At 37.5% G+C, this 21462-nt stretch overlaps 1 long non-coding RNA gene across 2 annotated transcripts; it reads right to left on the bottom strand.

Moving 5' to 3' along the window:
- Positions 1-1309: 1309 nt before the first annotated feature.
- On the bottom strand, positions 1310-19947 carry LOC113959453. Of its 2 annotated transcripts, XR_003531807.1 has the most exons (5): positions 19854-19947; positions 11724-11781; positions 5157-5257; positions 4653-4809; positions 1310-1420 (listed from the first exon to the last, which is right to left on the bottom strand). It is a non-coding gene; the product is annotated as an uncharacterized LOC113959453 (long non-coding RNA). The 2 variants fall into 2 exon arrangements; XR_003531806.1 differs by lacking the exon at positions 1310-1420 and having other exon boundaries at positions 2089-4809.
- Between the last annotated feature and the right edge of the window lie 1515 nt (positions 19948-21462).

Genomic DNA, 21462 nt, shown 5'->3' with positions numbered 1-21462 from the left:
AGAATCAAGTGTATTTTTCGCTGAAGTGCAGATGTTTGGCAACTTGATATTAAGAAAGGCTAAAGATGAATCATAAATATTAAACATTGAATATTAAAATTAAATATTAAATATCATAAATATTAATACCCACAAACTACTATGAAGACAGTAACAGACTGGTAGGTAAGAGCTGGAAAAAAACCCTATATAGGCGTGCAGGTCAACCTTCTGTCAGTACAAAGGCTGAAGAGGCAAAATTTTGAGGAAAGATAATTGTTTACCTATCCTTTTTGACAATAACAGAAGTATTACATTCATTTGTTAGGTCTCTGTCTAGACTAATTTTATGTCTCAGCGGAGTGACCTGATTTTGAGACAAGTTCTACTGAGGCTACCACCAATGGAGTGCTGTAAAATGTTAAGACAAAGGATATAATTGCTTGGAAGTGAGAAAATCTGAATCTTTCCAGGATTACTTTTTCCAAGGAAATAAAAGAAAGAGGTGTGAAGCACTATGTCCTTCCTAATAAGCTGCACAGTGTAGTCATATGAAGGCCACTACTTTGAGGTGGCACAGCCATGGTTATTGTTCAGAATTGCCAGGGATTCCAGATATCCTTGTTTACTTGATTTATAAGCAGGAACTTCTCAGCCTTGGAGATCCTTTGCTACTGGAATCCATAATACAAACATTGTTCCCAGGAAACAGCTTAAGGATGCTCAAAATATTTCTTTGTGATCTCTTTGACAAACATGCAATAGTTTCTGGTACATTTCCATATAAATACAAGAGCCAGTGGGTGGGTAACTAGAAAATATATTATTATTTTCAAAATGTTCTAAGTCACAAATTAAATTTAGCCATTTTAATGACATTTTAATTGAGCAATCTCCAAGAAAATGTACTGGGAAATGGAGAACAGGAGTTGGAGCAAGAGGATGAGTCTTTCTTGGAAAGCAGAAATTCATAGAAGAGCTTAGACACCTCAACATGATCACTTTGTATATTCCTATGGCAAGAAAGACTAATGAAAGCTTTTAGTTTAAATAAAGGGGTAAGATGAAGTAGAACTGAGGCAAAATCATCTGATGAAACCCAATCATCTAGAAGTCAGGGATCAAGCCCAAGCTGGTCATCTTGATTGATAATAAGTAGAGACAGGTAGGCACTTCTAGAGGGCCTAACACAGCATACAAAAATTGAGTATAATGACTCAATGGAATCTGTCAGGGACTGAAGAGGGAACTGGAACAATTATTGTACACATGGATTCATTCATGAAGCTCACCTGTTCTCCATTACCTTCTCTATCCTGTGACAGAGCTGCCAAATATGCAGACTTTATCAGATGTCCAAGCACTATGTGAGATGTATCAGAATCACTGGTTTTGGAGTTGCCAGAGAAAGCAGGTCTGTCTGTCACTGGACTTTAGATTTCTAATTCAGCATAAATGTAGAGACATAAAATATGACTAAGGCCGCATCCAAATAGGATTTTGTAGTATATCAAAAGTACATGATATTGCAACTTCACTCTTGGGTGAATTATAGTGCTCTTGATAGAGCTCAAGCTAGATCACCTGGATGTTCTTTGTATGCTTCAATTCTGGCTAAAAATTCAAAGCAGAATGGCTCTGTTCTTAGAGGTGCTAGAAACATTTTATGGAATGAAACTTTGCTCATTTTGTAGTCTGGGAGGTCTATTTGGTGCGTTAGTGGAATGATAGACATAGAAAACATTAGGCTGCAATCTTTTAGAATTTTTAGCCATTGCCATAAACATTAACGGTAAACACGTCAACAGGTTGGACAGGGAATATGCACTGCTGGGTTTGTCTCTTTGACACATTAGGGAATACAGAGCAAGAAATTAAAAATGAAAGCCAGAACCGTTTAGCAGAAGATTCATTCTTTTAGGTTCAATAAGTAACTCCATTTTAAATGTCTTGCTCTCAATAGAATTCATTTTACAATATACTATCTCAATAAATACTGTTGGCAATATGACTATGCAGCTTTTAGGGATTCTTACTCTTAAGTGAAATAACTTGATTTTTCATTCATGTATTGAATATTTTTATTGATTCCATGAGTTACATTGAAAATACTGTCTCCTCTCTAGACCATGGGAGAAATGACCAAGTATTGTTCTTATTTGGTGAAAAAACCTCATACAATGTATGAAAAATGCAGTAATGAAATATTTCAAAGGTGTAAGATGATTAATAAGGAGAGATATTAAATGCCTTGTCAGAATGATGACATAATATCATTTACTACTATGACCCCAAATAGTAGTGTCAACCACTACAAGTCACTAATCATTTAAAATAAAATTAAGAGAAGGGATAGAATAGCAAAAGGAAAAGGATCTGAATCAGTTTGTAACATAAACATTTATACTGAAAAGCTCTTGACAATTTTCCTGGAGGTTTCAGCAAACAAGCTAGAATAAAATTTTGAAAAGTAGCTTTTTTCCTTTGAGTTTGCTTTTATTTGGTCTCGCTGTAAAGCAAGTGAGAACATATAGACCACTTCAATGAGACTGACTGCAGTTACAGAGGGAAAAAAAGGGTGATAATTAGTAAGCTTGCTGTATTTCAAAACGTGAGACAAATAAATTGATTTCTGCCTTTTGATGGTGTCAGTAATATGCCAGTAACACAACTATTTCCATAATAACAAACAAAGAGATAATGAAAATATGAACAAAAGGAGAGGGTGTATGTGTTGTAATTAAAATGTGTTATGTGGGTGTTGTGCAGAAAGAACACTTATTCATCATAAGTTCATGAGTAATATGACATCTTAAAGCACCAAAAACAAAAGAATCTAGCCTACATGATAAGCGCAAGTTTGTAGAAACATTTACAGATTTGTTAGATGAGAATAGCCAGTAAACAACTTTAACTGTACAGGAAGAATATGAGCTTTTAATAGCCATATTCAGGCAGAGATAATGGGAAAGTTTTTCATTCAGGAGAAAGTGTGTATTATTGTTGTTGTTTTCCAAAAGTGACCACAGCAGGACCCTGTAAGACCATTCTGCGCATCAAAATCCCACTTTGAACCTTCTCAGAGAATTCCACACCCAGACTGGAATACTTACCTCCAACAAAAGAAGGACATGAACTTGTTGGAATGAGTCCATAGGAAGGCCATAAAGATGATCAGAGGACATGAGAATCTCTGTTGCGAATTTAAGCTGAGAGAATTGAGTTGATCAGCCTGGAAAAGGGAAGGCTCCAGGAAGACCATATAGCACTTTCCAGTACCCAAAGGAGGCCTACAGGGGAGTTCAAGAGGGAGTTTTTACAAGGGAATTAGTGATAGGACAAGGGAGAATGGCTTTAAACTGAAAAAAGGGAGATTCAGATTGGATATTAGGATGATGGTTATGATAATGATTATTCTTTTTATTAATGTAATCATTATTTATTGTGAGGGTGGCGAGGCACTGGAACAGGTTGTCCAGACAAGTTGTGGATGCCCCATCTCTGTCAGTGTCCAAGTTCAGGTTGGATGGTGCACTGAGCAACCTGGTCTAGTGGAATACGTTCCTGCCTGTGGCAGGGCATTGGAACTAGAGGATCTTTAATGTCCCTTCCAACTCAAATCATTCTATGATTCCATGATAATTCATCCATGTCCCTGCTGGAATAAGTGACAAAGACATGTACAGTAATGGACTGTGTCAGGATTGCACAGGTAGCCTGTGACAGTCAGATTTTGTAGATCCCAGTCAAAAATTATTCTATTGTAAATGGCCATGCTGAAGGTACAAAAATATCAAAGATATTGTGTGTTACTGTATTACAATGGGACACCTTCTAACCTCACAAAGTATAAAAAGTGAGAGATTACATATCCTATTCCAGTAGGATTGATGCCGTTTTCTTTGGCCTCTCTCTTGCCCCACTGCTATTTAAACATTTTTTTTCAGTCAGTTGGGCATTTACTTACGATGGGAAATGTTTAATATTCTCAGTAAATAGAAAGAAAAAATGTAAATTGGGGACATACTGGAGCAAGACATAAGATGGAAGGGGGTGCATGTTGTGTATCTTTCACTTAAAGCTGCAGAATTGCAGAATTGCCAAGAACAAGTAAGGCTCAGTGGCTGGAAGGGCAGTGAGAAATCCAGTGGGAAAACAGTTATTTCTTTCTTACTGGTCTGGTTATTCGCTAATTTAGTTAAATAGTACAAGACAAACCATATTTATATGGTACAAATTAGGGAAGATAAAATGGTAAAATGAAGATTTGTTTTTTATTTTCAAACCAAAGGCAGGTAGGTTAGCCATATTCCAGGTACTAGTTGAAATACAATTTTACAGAAAATGGTATATCCATAATAGGATAGATGCTTTTTGCCTAAACCCCAGAATATTTTATTCTAGAGCTAATGAGAACTGAAGTGCTTGATTTGGTAAATGGCATAGTATAACATTTTCAGAAAGAAATTTTTGATTTCATGTATCATCTTTTGCTCAAGTTGGCAATGATTTTAGAGGAATTTAAAGCAGCTTAAATAAAACATTTAGTCTCTAATCATTGTACAAAACCATCCAAACAAATGAAGAAACCAGTTAAAAAAAAAAAGCTATAATTCTGTGATTTTCCAGGTCCTATTTTGGTTTGGTCCAAACAACAGAAAAATTTACTCTACCAGAAGATCCTTAGCTTCTCCCAAAAGAAATGAATATTCAGACTTCATGAAATCTTTCAAGAATGCTACAATTCCAACTGCAAAGCAGAAGTATGCATCCTGACCATATTTCCAGTCATTCTGGTGTTGCAGTTTCTGATCATAACAGTTTTACTGCCTGAAAATATAGAGAGTGGTGTTTTTATGTCCTATAAATCATAAGCTTCATCCCTGTTCTGTACTGGATGTTGGCAGAAAGGTGACATTGTACAACAAACATTTTTGTGTAGAAGCTTAGGGTTTCTTAAGTACCCAGAGGTCCCTGCTGAAGAGTTATTGACATTATTTTGGAATTTTTTTTTGTTTGTTTTCTATGAATACCTGTTTTCTTAAAAGTCAGACTGTTCCTTTTGTTCTAGTCAGCAGTTCCTTAGAGATTATAATTAAGTCTACTCCATTACAGCCTGTTAGATGGTGTTAAAAAGCAATTCAGTTTCCTTCCCCAGTCCATGCCAACATAGTTACCCAATTACTTCCACAGAGCTTTAAAGATGAGACTTTCAGAAGCATCAGCATTGGCAAAATGCTGTTTTCAGTAAGTCATGGTCATCCCATTGACTTCAAATCTACAAGAAGCAAAATAGCAAATGTCCAAGTATCTTTAAAAACTCAAAGCTGTCTAAATTATGGGAGAACACTGTAATACATTACAGCAATACTAGTTACTGCTTTTGGTGGCTTCATGTGTCAATATAATTCAATTGCTTAAGAGCCTCTTCCCCATTCTGGTTTTTGGGCAGTAATGGAGACATTTTTATTGTAGTTGACACTGGCAATTAGATTTCAGAGATTACTTTATGAACCTCATTTCTTTTTTTTTCTCTCCTCTGGAAACACTACTTTTGAGAAACAGAAAAACAAATATTGGAACTTATGAGCCTTTCTATCAGGATGGAAAAGAAAGTAGAGAACACGTGAAATTAGTCTACATTTTATAATTCACTAAATATCAGTTTGGAAGGAAAGTAATCAACTAAGACTTCAGTGGTCTTACTGCAAAATATAGAAATCGGATCCCAGATGCATGTTTGAGTGGCAGGTGTGTTGTTCTACTGAACATCCTTTAGCGTTTTCCTCACTTTTTTTTTGTTTCTAGGTTATATACTATTGTGAGGTGTTTTATCTCCCACAGTTTTAACTTTTAATATGTGACGTGTTCCTTTAACGAGAGAATTAAAGGACACCAAAGCTGATTTTTTATATTATGGATATTATTCTTCTTAGTATTTTGAAAACAAAAGAAAAATATTTTTGATAACTAATATTAGAGACTGGACGTAGGTCTGACACACGTAGGATCCAGTATTTAAGAGACAAGATGACCCTCGTGGTTCTATAGCATTTCTAAGAAAGGCTACACAAGGGAGAACAGATTATTATTCTGGCTCCTGGGAAGAAACTCAGAGCCCTCACTCAGCCCATTTTTGCTATTAAGCTTTCCAGAGAGGTACCTCCTCATAGACCTAACAAATACTGAAAAGTCAACCAATTTTTAGTCCTTGTAGAGTAGCAAGGAATAAGCTCTCTAAAGGACTGAAAAGTATTAATCACACATGTTAAGTAAGAGAAGAGACATGTCTCTCTGCTTTGGCTCCATGGCTGATAATCTTGTTCATTACAACATCTCATATCCAAGTCTTGGAATCCTCATTTACCACTCCTTGTAGGCTGGTGTATCAATGCAAAACTGAAAATTGTGGCAGGCTACGCTAGTTTGCTAAGCAGTGAAATGCAGAGACCAACAAACCAACAGAGGAACAATGGCAGCACCCTGGCCCTTGTGGGATGTCCCATGGCAGCTTGGGAGGCTGCTGGCACAGCCCTGAGGTGGGCATGACCCCCCTGCCCAAGCCCCAGGGAAGCAGCTGAGCACTCAACTGCAAGGGACCTGGATGCCATACAACCTTTGGTCATATGTGATTTACAAAGCTGGAAGAACAATCTTGTTAAAAGGAAAACAAGGAAATAAAGACAAAATAGCTACTCAATTTGAGGTACAAGGTGTTAGGCATTGTGCCAACTCCTTTCCATCTGTATTCGGCATCTGTTGACTTTTGCTCATTTTGTTGTGTTTTCAGTACTTTTCATTGATTACAGATTTAGGTGTTGTGATTTCTACCAAGTATGATACCAGAAAATTGTCAAAATATTTGCAGCCAAATGCAAACTCATTCAAAATTTCACAGCCTTTAAACTCCAGAGCTTACAGGCAGAAAAGAAAATGAAATATTGCTTAGATTCATAATTTTCTTCAGAAGAAAAAAAATGGTGGGTATTGCAATGCAATATGATGACTTTTAGATTAAAATTTTTACTGGGATTAGAATTCTCAAAACCAAACTTGTAAAAATGCGTTGTTTCAGATTTTTCAAGGTTTATCAATGAAATTATTTTTTTTTTTCCAGCCTGGAAGGAAGATAAATTGTGGTTTTGTCAACAGGGGAAACTAAGTGAGTTCAGAAACACTTCTTCACCAGTAAAGACAGACAGGACAAAAATAAATTGACATGGTACCTGGATTGCAGTGAATATTAGAGCACTTCGGTGATAAAGCAAAGGAAAAGAGAAAGGGAAGACAGTAATAGACTATGGTGGATAGCCCTTTGCTCTAACATTAAAACCAGGGAGAAATAAAATGTTTTAGATGGAGATCACACACACAGAGATAAAGGAATTACACCTTTTTTTTTTTTTTTCCATTGAAATTTTTTGGTGAATATGCTGTTGAAGGAGACAAACTCTCAGCTTTCTGGGGTTTATTTATTTGAGTAATTATATAAATACAGTAAAAGACAATGCAGAAGAAGCAGGTTGTTAGGTCATTATAGAGTGGACACAGAAATGAAGGATCCAGTACACTTAACAAGGAAGCTCTACAGAGAAAATCCAGCATGATTTTTTTTAAGGTTTTATTTCTTTCTTCTTAAGCTTTTAATGTTTTGTTGCTATTGTTTCCTGTCTATAAGGCTGAGCAAGGGCCTCAGTGAGATTTGAAATCTCTGTAGATTTTCCGGCTGGCTCCTAAACTAAGTACAATATTCCCAGGCTTATCCGGCTCTGCTTTAAAAACCATTTGTAATCTACACAAGAGCAGTAAAGAAGAAACATATACCATATTATTGCTGGGATAATTGCTGCCTGGCTAATCTTGCTTCTGGGTTTTTTTTCTTATTAGCAGTAAATGTTTATAATTTCAAGAGATTGTATAAGTCCTTCTTGCCTCATCTAGCCCCTTTGCAGAAAGAACAGTTGCCCTTGACTTTAAAGCATGATATATTCCACTTCACCTACAATATATCCAAATCCACTCTAAGCAGTCTTTCCATTTCTTGGTGAGGTGCCAGTAATTCTGAACAGTCAGATGCTGCCAGCTATTACTATTGTCAGTAGCCAACTTTCAGCAGAACAGACATGGTGTAAAGCTTTGAAGTAGTTGATCAACTATGCTCAAGTGACTGCTGCTCCCTATATGGATGTAGCTTGGATTTGCTGTACCCACTTTTCATTTCAGTACAAAGATAAAGAAAGAGATCTGAGAAATGTGTATGTTCATCTCCAAAAGCTGAAAAGAAGGTCTACCTTCTGTTGCTTACATATGTGACCAACCTCTTCCAGCACACCAGGAGCTCATGTTTCCTCTTTCCTGAGAAGGGCAGACACTGTGTTGCTTATTTCCCCACCTTTTAATCATAGAATCATAGAATCAGCAGAGCTGGAAAGGACCTCCGAGATCATCAAGTCCAAGCCTTGATCCACTAACACCATGGTTACTAGACCGTGGTACCCTTTCTGGTAAATCTGCATCCTTTCAGGTGAGTCCCTTACCACTACTTTGGAAGCTTCCGTTTCTTACTTTCTAGATCAATTAATATTTAAATATTTTAGAACTGCCAAAGCTTTAGATGGAGGGGTGCCTGTTGCAAGCAACACCATAGCTGCTGGTTGATACATGATCCCCAAAGACAGGACACCACAGGACTTTTTTCAGGCCAAGCTTCCATGTTAGAAAGTGGTGTGTCCCCCCACATTCCTGGGGGATGTATCTGTCATCCACCTGTGCAGATATCAGCAGTATCTCTCAGACGTCAGCAATGGCACAAGATACCTATATCTAGGCACCTGAAACATTTCCTTAAATATTCAATACATAAAGCAATTTTCTGCTGGATGTAACTGCCAGTCATGGAATGTGAGTTAAAATCTCATGGGGAATAAGAACCAAATATAGTGATTCAACTTCCCACATGATTGCTCTAACCACAGTACTATAAGAACAAATCTCCCCTTCCCTCCCTTCCTCTTCCCTTTCCCTCTTTCTCCTCCTCTTTACTTCTACTAGGGTTCAAACATTAGAGTGTTCACCCAGAATTGTCACATTCTTTTTTTTATAATGAAAAAGTGAGAAAGGAGTGTAATCAAATCCATTGTCATTCAGACATAATTGATATTTTTGGCTTGGCAGCTGTCCTCATTAGCTGCAAGCATGCCTGTATTACAAGATGCTGCACTAATAATCCTGACAGATTTCTCATTTCCTTAATTGCATTTAAATGTTCCCTACTGCACTAATAACTCAATAGTGGGGAGTTTAGATATAGTTCAGGAAGTGTGATAAGTATTTACAAATTTTCATGTCTCAGACTGTCCTTCCATCTATATGGAGAAGTGCAGAAAAGTATCTTTTCTACTGGAAAATATTTGGAGAAGGATTGCCTTTAAAATCACAATTTTTGAGTGTTTAGGTGCCTTGTTGTTTTGAAAACAGACAGTAAAAATCACAGAAAATGCATTCCTGAGAGGAAGTATGTCTATGAGTACACTGACTTCTAATCTTTCTCCTTTCTCCTTTTCCTCTTATGCATAAAAAATTCTCAATTTTAAATGCACTAACCAGGTTCTCCATTTCTCTTTTACCTCCTCTGAGGACTAAAGGTTTGTCTATTTTTGCCAGCCTCCTCTAGTGGCAGTATTAATTCAGAGTCCTTTGACAGGATATTCTGAAAATGTGGATGTCAGGGAAAGCTGAATTATCACCATAGATTTATGCAAAATATCTATTGTAATATAAATCCCTATGCCACAGCAATTTTAGCCTCTCATTTAGTCACTTATACAAGATGTACTATAATCATGGTGAAGGCATAACTTATTGTTGCATTGATAGATTCCGTACAATCAGTGCATTGTAAAATATGATGAAAATCAAGTTTCATTCTGGCAATTCAGCACAGAGAATAGAGACACTGCTCCCTTAAATCCTCCACAGTTCTCAGTCCTTTCTTTTTCGACTGGCTGAATCTGCTTTTCCCAGATATTTTGAGATGCAGCCAAGTACCACTGACAGTCCTTTTCAGGAGATGTTCTCCATCTGACTAACAGAGCATCAGCTGGCTCCCTAACTCTTGCCGAGGAATTTCCCCAACAGATTTAACTGAATAAGTCACACAAATACTCCAGCCCATCGTAAAACTATTCATTTTTCCCTTCTGAACAGGGACTACAGGCCACAGATGCCAAGCTAGGGAAGGTCTTCTCTGAGAAGCTGCACATCCCTCTTTGGCAAAGTCCTTATGCTTCTGTCCTGGCATCACAGCAGCCACTGCTGGCTCACACCCGGCTGCCAATTGGTCTCACTCAACCTTCCACCTGAGACTTCCCATCCATTTTCTTTGTATCTCTAAGATACAAGACCAAGACATTTCCCATAACCTCTCACCCTGAAACAACCTTTTTGTGCCAATAAAAAATGATGCATTTTCATAAAATTCCTGACCTTATTTCAGGGAAAGAGTTTGGTTTTGTAGGATCTGTCCTTTGGCTCCAGGAAGACAGACAGTAGCCTTCTTACTGTTTTTAATAAACTTAGGACATTTTGTGATGCTAAGTAACTCTTTCATACTGACAAGTTTTTGGAAAGGTTTCAGGACAGTAGTACAAAGCCCTTTCAGTGAACATGCAGGTGTGATATGACAAATAGAATCTCCTGGAAACATGAACATCTATTTGGAGATGTTACCTTTGTGAAACAAACCAGACTTTCCCATAAAATTTAATAGAGTTTTAAACTAGTTTGTAAGGATAAAGGGACAAAACCAGGCTTTCCAGTGAAAGGCAGTGGGATGGTGCACCAAAACTCGAGGAAGTGAATGCTAGTGGGATCCCTCAATCTGCTCCACGAGGTGTTGGCTACAATGAACCACATCTGAAATGTTTCTATACCTATGCATGCAGTGACTGGAGTGCCTGGGACTGGAGTGCCATGTTGGATGGTTAGAGGCTCTTCAGGAGGAATAGGCAGGCCAGGTGAGGTGGGGGGGTGGGTTTTTTTGTAACAGAAGGGCTGGAGCTTAGAGTTGGCAATGTCACAGTTCAGAGCCTCTGGGCAGATGTCATCATGAGAGTCTACTATGGACTGCCTAGCTAGGATGATGACACCGATGACTTATTCTAAGGAACTAAGAGATACCTCTTAATCATCCTCATGGGTGACTACAGCTAGCTAGAAATTAACTGGGTGCATCACACAGCTGGCACAAACAGATCCAGAAAATTCCTAAAACACCTGGATGACAACTTCATGGTACATGTACTATGAGAGCCAACGAGGAAAGAAGCCCTCCTTGATTTGTTGCTTGTTAACAGAGAGGGTCTCATGAGTGAAATGGAGATTGGTGGCCTTCTTGGCCACAGCGACCACAAAGCAATCAAGTTTAAAATCTGTTGATGGGAGGAAAAGTGCCAGTAAAATTTCAACCCTGGACATGAGGAGAGTAGACTTCAGGCTGCAGAGGGAACTAGTAGGTAAAGTCCGCTTGGAAAATGCTTTTCAAGGTGCCGGGGTCCATTAGTGGTGGTCACTTTTTAAGTATTGCTTTCTAAGAGCCCATGAACAGGCAATTCCTAAATGCTGGAAGTGAAGCAGATGAGGGAGGAGGCCAGGCAGGAATCTTGGAGATAAGGCAAAAATAGAAGATGTATGCCCAGTGGAAGCATGGTCAAGTGATGTGAGAGGGGTACAGAGATGCTACTCACCACCATAGGAAGAAAATTCATGTGGCCAAAGCTCATTTGGAGTTGAAGCTGGCAAGAACTGTGGGGGATAATAAAAAGAGGGGGTTTAGAATGCATTAATGGTAAAAGGCAGTGCCGAAATTACAGGATAAGGATGGTCACCTCACAAACAGGGACAGAGACAAGGCAGAGATATTTAATGCTTTCTTTGCCTCTGCCTTCAACATTGATGACAGATGAAGGGGGTCCCATGCCCTGAGCTGGAAGACCATGGCTGTGAGAATGATAAACTCCCAGTTAACCCTGAAGTTGTGAGGATCTGCTGCTCCAACTAGATCCCTACAAATCTATGGGGCCTCATGGGATTCAGTGCTTAAAAAGCTGGCTGACATCATCAGGATGCATCCTCCACTGATTTTTAAACTATCTTGGCAATCCGGAGAGGTCTTAGTTGACTGGAAACTGGTGAACATTGTCCCAGTTTTAAAAAAGGGCAAGAAGGATGCCCCTGGAAACTATGGGCCTGTCAATCTCACTTCAGTGCCTAAGTTATGGAGAAGATTATTTTTGGTGGATGTTGAAAAAAAAACCTGAAGGGTAATGCAGCCATTGGTCACCCTAATTCATAATGTTAGATGCTAGCATACTGCAAAGGATGTGTACATCTGTATCTTGTCAGAAAAACAGTAAATGTATCTTTATAGTATTTTTTAAAATTCCTACAACTAATTTTTTTTGGTTTTTTTTGTTTTGTTACAGATGCTAAGCCTGAAACAGAGATGATTCAGAACAACATGGAGGTAATCTGCTTTTACAAGGAACTCTGTCTTCATGAATACACATTTCTTTTAAAACAAGACCCATGACAGATGCCAGGTGGAATGATTAAAGCAATGGGTGGATTTTCCAAGTCTCCTCCTTAGCTCTCTTAAAGAATTGACGGACACTACAGCATTCCTTCACAGACTCTACCCTGCTTTTCCATCAATACTTTCACTGCATTTAATTATATAATCCATTGTCTGCTGTCCAAAATAAAAACTTTAGCCAAAATTCAATTCATATCATCATACCTTGCATATTAAACACATGGAAAAAATGTCTGAAGTTTTTCCTACACCCTTTATATTCAGAGAAGCAATTTACATGATGTTTTTTATTACATTATTACTATAAAGTTAGGATAAAAAATAGGTTTAACATTTAACAGTAATGATCAAGTTTGAGGTCATTCTGATCCATCATGGAAGCAGGTTCTAAAATCATGGCCCAGTTGCTGGTTTTCTATACACAAACTTCACTTTTGAGATTGACAGTTGTATTGTTATAGCCATGGGATATCACAACAACATAGCAAGTGACTTCATAATTTAGGTCAACCTCATTGAAGGATTTAAAGATTAACTGAGGACAGTTAGAACATTGTCTAGGGGTGCTTCTTCTTTTTTTTTCCTTTTTAATACTACAAGATGAAACATTGTGACATCAATCATCCAGAAAAATCACACATAGGAGTGTAATTTAAACAGACTAACAAATCCTTCAAAAGTCATGAATTCTTCTGTCACACTAGTGGTACCTAATGATTCAAACGAGTGCTGCACCAAAAAAATTAAAGGCATAAATGACAACTATCATGCTAAGTCAAAAGAAGTCATCTCATAGGGCTTTATAGTATCACCAAGACACGTCAGCAGTATATGCTATACATGCAGTTTATGCCTGGTCTTACTCATTGTGGTGGATTGACCCTGGCTGGGCACGAGGTGCCCACCAAGCTGCTCTATTACTTCCCCTTCTCAGCTGGAGATGGGAGAGAAAATAAGATGGAAAACAATGTATAGGTTGAGATAAGGCAGTTTACTACAGCAAAAGAGAAAGGTTGCACATGCAAGAAAAGGAGGGAAAAAAAATAATTTTATTCTCTACTTCCTATCAGCAAGTGATGTCTGGGCACTTCCCAGGAAGCAGGGTTTCAGTACATGTAGTGGTTGACTGAGAAGACAAAGATTGTAAATAACAAATGATCCCCACTTCTCTTTTCTTAATTTTTATATTTGAGCAGACATCATACGGTATGGAAAATCCCTTCAGTCAGCTGGGGTCAGCTGTTTCAGCTGTGTCCTCACAAGATTTTGCTCATCCCCAGCCTACTGTGCAGGGAAGGGAGGTTGGGGAGTAATGCTGGAGAGACAGTGCTGATGCTGTGTCAGTGCTGCCCAGCAGTAGCCAAAACACTGGTGTGTTATCAACACCTTTCTAGCTATCAATACCAAGCACAGCACTATGAGGGCTGCTATGAGGAAAATTAACTCCATCTCAGCTAGACCAGATATACTAATTTTGAAATCATCTACACATGGAATTTCATAGATTGTGAACAATATTTGTAGCTGAAAATGAAATCTAATATGTCTGTGTGGTTCAGGTCACATCACCAGGAAAAGATATCTTGTCAGCTGCAGACTTTGTTTTCAAGGCAAAGACAACACTATGTTCTAGACCCATTTATGAGGAAAAAAATCCAGTCCTAAAACAAACACATCTGCAGAAACAATTAGAGCCAATGACTTGTAATATATGCCAGGAAAAGGAAAAAAAATTCAAGCTTGTTTTAAATCAAAAGAGTACACTTAAAATCTTCAGCTACACCTGACACAATTTTGTCTCTAGTATTTAAGTCTTTGGTAACTTGATGATACTGTTGTATCATTCAAACAAACGTTCCCTTCAGGCTATTTTTTCCTGGAAAAAAAAAAAAAAAGCTTTAATGATTTGGCTTTTATCAAGATCGAATGAAATTACAGAAAGAGACACCATATGTCCAAGAATCTTGAGTGATTGTTGGGAAAAAATGGCATTTCTTCAAGTTGAGTGATAGATTGTAGGAGGTCAAATACACGGTTAAGCATTTAGAGTTTAGTTGGCTGAAAGAGAGAATGACATTATTGGAGAAAAAAAATCTTCCCCATCACTTTTAATTAATTCAGAACACTTCATTGAATAGTGTGACTTAGTAGCATGACTTGAAATTGATAGGAACATAGATGTTTTAAAGTCTGGTTGAGTTTTTGTGATTCAGGTCCACTAATTTATAATAAAAATGACAGTATTTAGCTTTTATTTATGGTCATTTTAAAAATAGCAAGCCAAATTCTGGTGCTCTGTTTCCATGCCTCTGATATAAATAAGGCAGACCCAGAACAAGTCGCTGAGAAATTTCTGTTATGCGTGTCCCTGAGATACATCCTTTACATAGCACAGGATCAATACTAGTGACTTGCGGAAACAATCCCCAAAACTCACAAAGAGTATTGAAGAAGGTATGTTTATTTATAGTACAGGGTGCATGGGGAATAATTTTGCCAAACATGCCCACCTATTGCCTTTGTTCGGCTTCTTATATGTGATACAATGTTACATATGCATTAGTTGTGTTACATATGCATTAGCTGTGTCAGCAAATTCCTGAAAATTAGGAGGGGAAATCATTAACATACACCACTCCTACAACTCTACCTCGGAATGCCCCTTGGGGGTCTTCATTTGGGGGTCTTTTGGATGAAGTAAGAGCCTTCCTTGGCTCTGAACTCTTCACCTTTGCAAAGAATGATGAGCTGGCACTGGCCACTCACCTCAAAACCGGTTTCATCTTGTCTCTTTCTCTTGGAGCCCCCCTTTATCAATCTTCAAGGTCTCTCTTAAAGCTCCTTATCACAACTCCAAGGTTTTTGCTTCTGCTAGAATCCTCATTATAAAGTTAACCATGTCCTGTATGTAAGTTAGCATAAGCTAGCAAGGCCCTATTCTAATTTAACAGTATTCTATATAAAAATTAGCTCTAGTAAGCAGCTAAGGCTACAATCTTTTATCACTGCTTTGTATTTTGATCACCCCTTGTCACTAGAGGTGATCAGTGGGAGCACGTGAGACTGTCAATGTGTGAAGCCCTCTGAGACACCCTGGACTGCCAAGAGTCTAGGCATCTGGGACTCTCCCTCCACTTCACCTTATTTTTAACACAAGACAATACCATAGTTCTACACCCTGAAAGGCTCAATCATGTACTGATAATTCTCCAGAATATTCTTCCAGAAAATTGAAGTTCACAAAATTTCAAAATCCGGAAGTGGTAGTTTTTTAGGTTAATCATAAAATCATAAAATGGTTTGGGTTGGAAGGACCCTAGAGATCCAGTCCCCCTGCCATGGGCAGGGACACCTACCAGTAGACCAGGTTGCTTGGAGCCCTATCCAGCCTGTCCTTGAACTCTTCCAGGGATAAGGCATCCACAACTTCTCTGGGTAACCTGTTCCAGTGTCCCACCACCTTCATAGTAAAGGATTTCTTCCTAATAAACCAACTCCCAGTTTAAAGAAGAAAATGACCCATTCTCCTATCATTATATCACTTTATAAGAAGTCCCTCTCCAGCCTTCCTGTAGTCCCCTTTAGAAAGAGGAAGCTGCTATAAGGTCTCCCTGGAACCTTCTCTTCTCCAGGCTGAACAATGACCTTGAATGACTTCTATTTCCATGATTCTTCCATCATTTTCTGAACCCATACAAGGATTATAGTTGGAATTTAGAAATAAAACAGATGTGAGTTCTGTTCTGGAGATACAGCCTTGAGAAGAGTTTGCAAATGGCTCCAAGCTACTCTCTAGCATGCACCAAGAGCCACTAAATTCTCCCAAATGTGAAACCATGGCCAGAACAGGAACACATAAGAAACTCAGAATGCTTATTTTCTGACCTGGACTGCAAAAACCTGAGCAGGCTGAATAGGTTTTTGAGCAATATGACCCAAAACACAGAATATGCAGAAATTTGATCTGACATAATCCTTATGCTAACATTTTTGGTAGTGGTATCAATAGTCAAACAAAAAATATATCAAAAGACTGTAATGTTTTGCCATTTTGAGTAGAGAAACATTCAGGAGGTTGAATAATACTGACAATGACCTGGGATTCCATGTGAATAAAGAAAAATTATGTTCTTACCACCTGTACCACATGGTGATATGGATGAAAAATTTTCTTGCGTAAGTCTCTATAGAAGAAAAACATGGTCAGAGAAGCCCACTTTCAAAAATATCTTCATATGTAACACCTTTTCTGTAATTCAATTAAAGCAAGGTCCTTGCTGTACAATGTGGTATGTGCTCCTGATCATTATTCAGTATATTCAGCAATAATCCACTCTTTTTACTGAAGCTTGATTTACATGGAAAGCTAATGTTTTGCTTTTACTAAAGGACTAATTCCTTAGTGACATAGTGCCTCATGTGTGCTCATCAGTGAAACAAAAGAGGAGGATTTTGCTGTTGTCTTTCCCTTCCTTTTATAAAACACAGAAAGAGTGGAATTCAGCCAACCAAATGAGATGTCTACAACGAAGGTGTCCACATCTGAACTCACTCCCTTTTGTAATTGCTGGAGAAAAATAAGCACTTTCTGTGTATCATTCATTTCATCCTAAAGTCTAAAGCAGATGAGGTGCCCCCTAAATGTGTTTGAGGGGTTTTTTCTCTCCATTTATCAGCCTAGTCTGATAAGATATCTATGATGTAGAAATCTGTTATACAAACTGATTCCCACCTAAGATGCATAAATATGTGAATAATAGTGAAAAGTACACCCACACCCCTTGTTTTCAGTCTCATTTAAATTTATAAATTTACAGTTTATTGAAGAAGCCAGAAGAAAGCATGAATTTAAGGTCTGTCCACAGGAAACTGGTATCTTCCTTTCACCACATAGTTTCTAATTTCTGCACTGGATTTTTCAGAGTAATTGGTGATATCACAGTACCCTACTTCTTGTTTATCATTGATCACTTTGAATGTCTGATAGCTAAAACACACTGAGATATCAGTTGTCTCATCCCTCTGTTACATTATTGATCAGACCAAGTAGTAAATATTTGTCTCTCGCTCTGCCAATATTACAACAATTACATCACTGGGCACTTTACTGTAGTAGTACAAACCCAAATAACTATCACATGACAGTAGTGGACAACATTAGGATAGTTTCATCTATGGGATTCTGCATTATATTGAAATTTGTGATAATGCTGGACAAAATGACAAGCCTGAATAAAGCAAGTGATACTCCATGACTAAACAAATTTCTGTTGTAAATTCCATTATTCAGTTAAGATTAAGATTATTGTATGAAAAAATATGCAGCAATTTTCTTAGTATTTTGCAAGAGCATTCATTACTATGTTACCTATTAGTATACAACTTCTTTTAATCCCTGGTTCTAACAGATTTCCTGGGCTAACTTGGGAAATCTTAATTTGTTCATTGAGCATCAACTATTATTTCCCCACAAATAGATTTTTAAGCCAAATAATATTCTAAGATGTCTTACATTTGCATATATGAAGGAGCAATACCTGGTTACTCTTTTCAAGATCAAGGACTTGACTGGAAGATTGAAATTTATCAAAAAAAATTGCTAATATTTTAGAAACAAGACTGAACTCATTTATGCTAATAATATTAGTTTAGTAAGAAAGCATACTAGCAAATTCCAAAAGTAGTCAAAACTATAAGGACTAGTCTGATAAGTGAAGTATAATTAAACTAAATATTTAATTCTCTATCAGATGACTTTCTGTTTTACTAGTACAATCTTTAAATAATAATTTTTCTTTTAGCTTAACTTCCCAACTTAGACAAAGAGTAGTTTATGACTTTAAAAATGTCCCCAAATATTTACAGGTAGAATACTGAATATTTTTAAAATATGTTTTCTAACATTTTTAAAACTTCCTCCACTGAGAAGTAAATTCTCTTTCTTTCTTTAGTGTGATTATTCCAAGGACCCCAAACCTAGTTACTACATTCAGCCACAAAAATACTATATTCTTTTTTCATATACATTTTTTCTCTAGTTAATATACTGACTTTTTGAGCACATATTAAATCTGAAACCTCAGATGAATAAGATTCAGTGCTAAATATAAAAATTCTCGTTCATCTCTGCATATATATATATATATATTTATATTTGTTTCAATTATCCTTGCTAACTTTAAAATGTTTGAATTCTGATATTTTATACCCATATGTTGGGAAATGAGTAGTTCAACTTCCCTTACTGTAATTCAACTTGTGTTTTAAAAAAGATTTTCAACTATATTGATGTAAAATATTTTTAGAGTGCTTTCATAAAATACTATTTGTTCTGTAAAATATTTTGTATGAATCTGATGTGCTTTCTTCCTCTTTTTCCTCTTCCCTTCTTGCTTTCTGCTCTCCACTACCCTCCTTTTGTTGTTTGTTGCTTCAATTTATCTTCATCTACATCAGAACATAGCTCTGTTGAAAATTTGGCCTGTTATCGGTACTGGTGTCTTTTGAAAGTATGCCCTAAGGCACAACTGGGCTATTGCTAATTAATCCTGCATATAATTACATATATAATTAAATTTAAAAAAATTAAAAGAGTCTATTTAATAAATATATTAACTATGAAATTTGTAGTCAAAACAAAGCTTGACTTAACAGAATTAACTACAAATATCTAAATAATTGGTGTTTAACTTCTCTACCACAATTTCAGGGAAATTGATTTTGGTCAAAGCTCATGGTTGTCATGAAGGTTTAGAAACTTTAAGCCTCAGAGGTGAACCATCCAGAACCTATTCTGTAGAATGCATCAGCTGTTCAGGTAATACCAGACAATCATAAAGTCTAATAAACCTCACATGGAACAGGTTGTTATGCCCTAGTCCACTTGGCGGGTTTAGGGGAAGGTTGTTTGATTCACTCTGGGCGGTATGTGGGAGAAACAACAAAATTCTCCGGAGGTTCAATGACAAACTTCTACTTGCAAACTTTAGAACATTTAGGCAGAATAAAGTACTTGGAAAATTTTAAAACAACATTCAGGCTAAATAAGGCGCTTTATAAACTTTAACGTAGCAAACTTTAACCCATCCAGACAAAGTAAGGCACTTCACAAACTTTAACTTAGCAAACGCGAACTTAGCCAATTTTAACTTATCCAGACACAACAAGGGACTTGCTAAGGCATTGACTGAAATTTTTTTAGTCTGGCTTAGAATATATTTTGAGAGGAAGAATTTATAAGAAAGAGAGAGAGAGAAAAAGGATAAGAGTAGAAAGATATTACCTTCTGTGTATCCAGCGATGAGAGTTGATTGTTGCAATTTAGATGTCCCTTGCATTCTTGATCTGTTGGGAGTGAGGGAAGCCCATGAAGCACAAAGTTCAATGGGTTAATATACACTCGGTGGGAATGCCCAGGTACCTCCCCTTGGGGCCGACTTTAACACCTTCTGTTGTAACACTGTGGATCGTGCACAGTCCTCTGGTGGGAAGTAGGCCTATGTGTGAATGTCCCGGTATTTTTACCGGAGGGGGGGGGGGAGTTGAGCCAGTTATAGCCCATGAATAATGTGGATGTCCTGATACTGTACCCGTGGGGGAGTTTTACACCCAGTAAGGGAGGACACTGGTGTGATAAAAAGCACTATCCCACCTCACAGGATCTGCTTCTTATTGGCCTCTTCCCTTATCTGGCTCAAAACATAGCTTCTTGCTAAAGGAAGGTTGTTTTGTTGTGGTCATCCTCTGTATCCGGCCCTCTGCAGCTGGGCTGTTGCCTTGCACATCATCAGCAAAGCACTCACTGCTTTTGCAACTGGCTGACTATTTAAAGCATTCATCACTAACATTTCAGGTACAGATTATATTTAAATAAGGAAAGTCTGTCTAAATCAGTATCTTCACTTAGCAGGAAACAAGGAGACATTTTAATTCCCTGGAAAGTTTCCTTTAAAAAAATCACATGCCATCAAAACCAGATTTAATGCTAAATATTGTGAAACTGTCTGACATCCTTGGAATAATAAATTAGTTGCACATTCTGACTCCACCCCTCACTTCCTCTGCCCCATAGATACTTCCTTTTGACTGACTGTCATTTCGGACACTAACAAAAGGTATTAACTCAGCAGTCTGCTCATCACAGACTGTTTGCAGAGTAAATTATACACTTATTTTATGCAGAACTAAATAAAGAAAAAGATTGGGCATAGCAGGTTTTTGGGTTTAAAGAAGATTATGGTCCACATTCTCAATTCTAAGGAAAAATACCACCATAGGTATCACAATATTGCAGCTTTTTCTGTAACTTTTAGTGATTCTCCTTTTTAAAACCTTTATCAGCTATGGCTCTCAGACACTTTTTTATTTCACTAGAATCATTATAGCTCTATACATCAGTAGTGCTTTTATCTTCTATTAGTGTACTATTTCTATAATACACATAAAATTCCAAGTAGAAATATAAAACACCTATTGGCAGTTTAACAATACTGAAGGTACACATTTATGAATAGACATTTTTACTAACAATCTAGAATTCAATTGTGGCTTGCTCACAAACCCTCAAGATGAAAAAGCACAGAATTGCAGCTGTTGCCAGAGCAGAATAGGAATGAAATCACCAATAGTTTGGATTCCTGATCCAGATGTTAGCTTCTCTTTTGTCTTAGAAGAGACAAAGTATGGAACTAAACACTTTCTAGCAACATTCCTCCTTCAGTCTTGCTTGTTGACACACTAAAAACCCAGATTCACAGAATCACAGAATGGGTCAGGTTAGAAGGGACCACAGTGGATCATCTGGTTCAACCTCCCTGCTCAAAGCAGAGTCATCCCAGAGCACATTGCACAGGAATGTGTCCAGATTGTTCTTGAATACTTCCACTGAGGCA

The sequence above is a fragment of the Corapipo altera genome, unplaced genomic scaffold (assembly GCF_003945725.1).
Source record: "Corapipo altera isolate COAL_440 unplaced genomic scaffold, ASM394572v1 1, whole genome shotgun sequence".
NCBI classification, from domain to species: domain Eukaryota; kingdom Metazoa; phylum Chordata; class Aves; order Passeriformes; family Pipridae; genus Corapipo; species Corapipo altera.
This window is presented reverse-complemented; position numbering and strand designations above follow the sequence as displayed.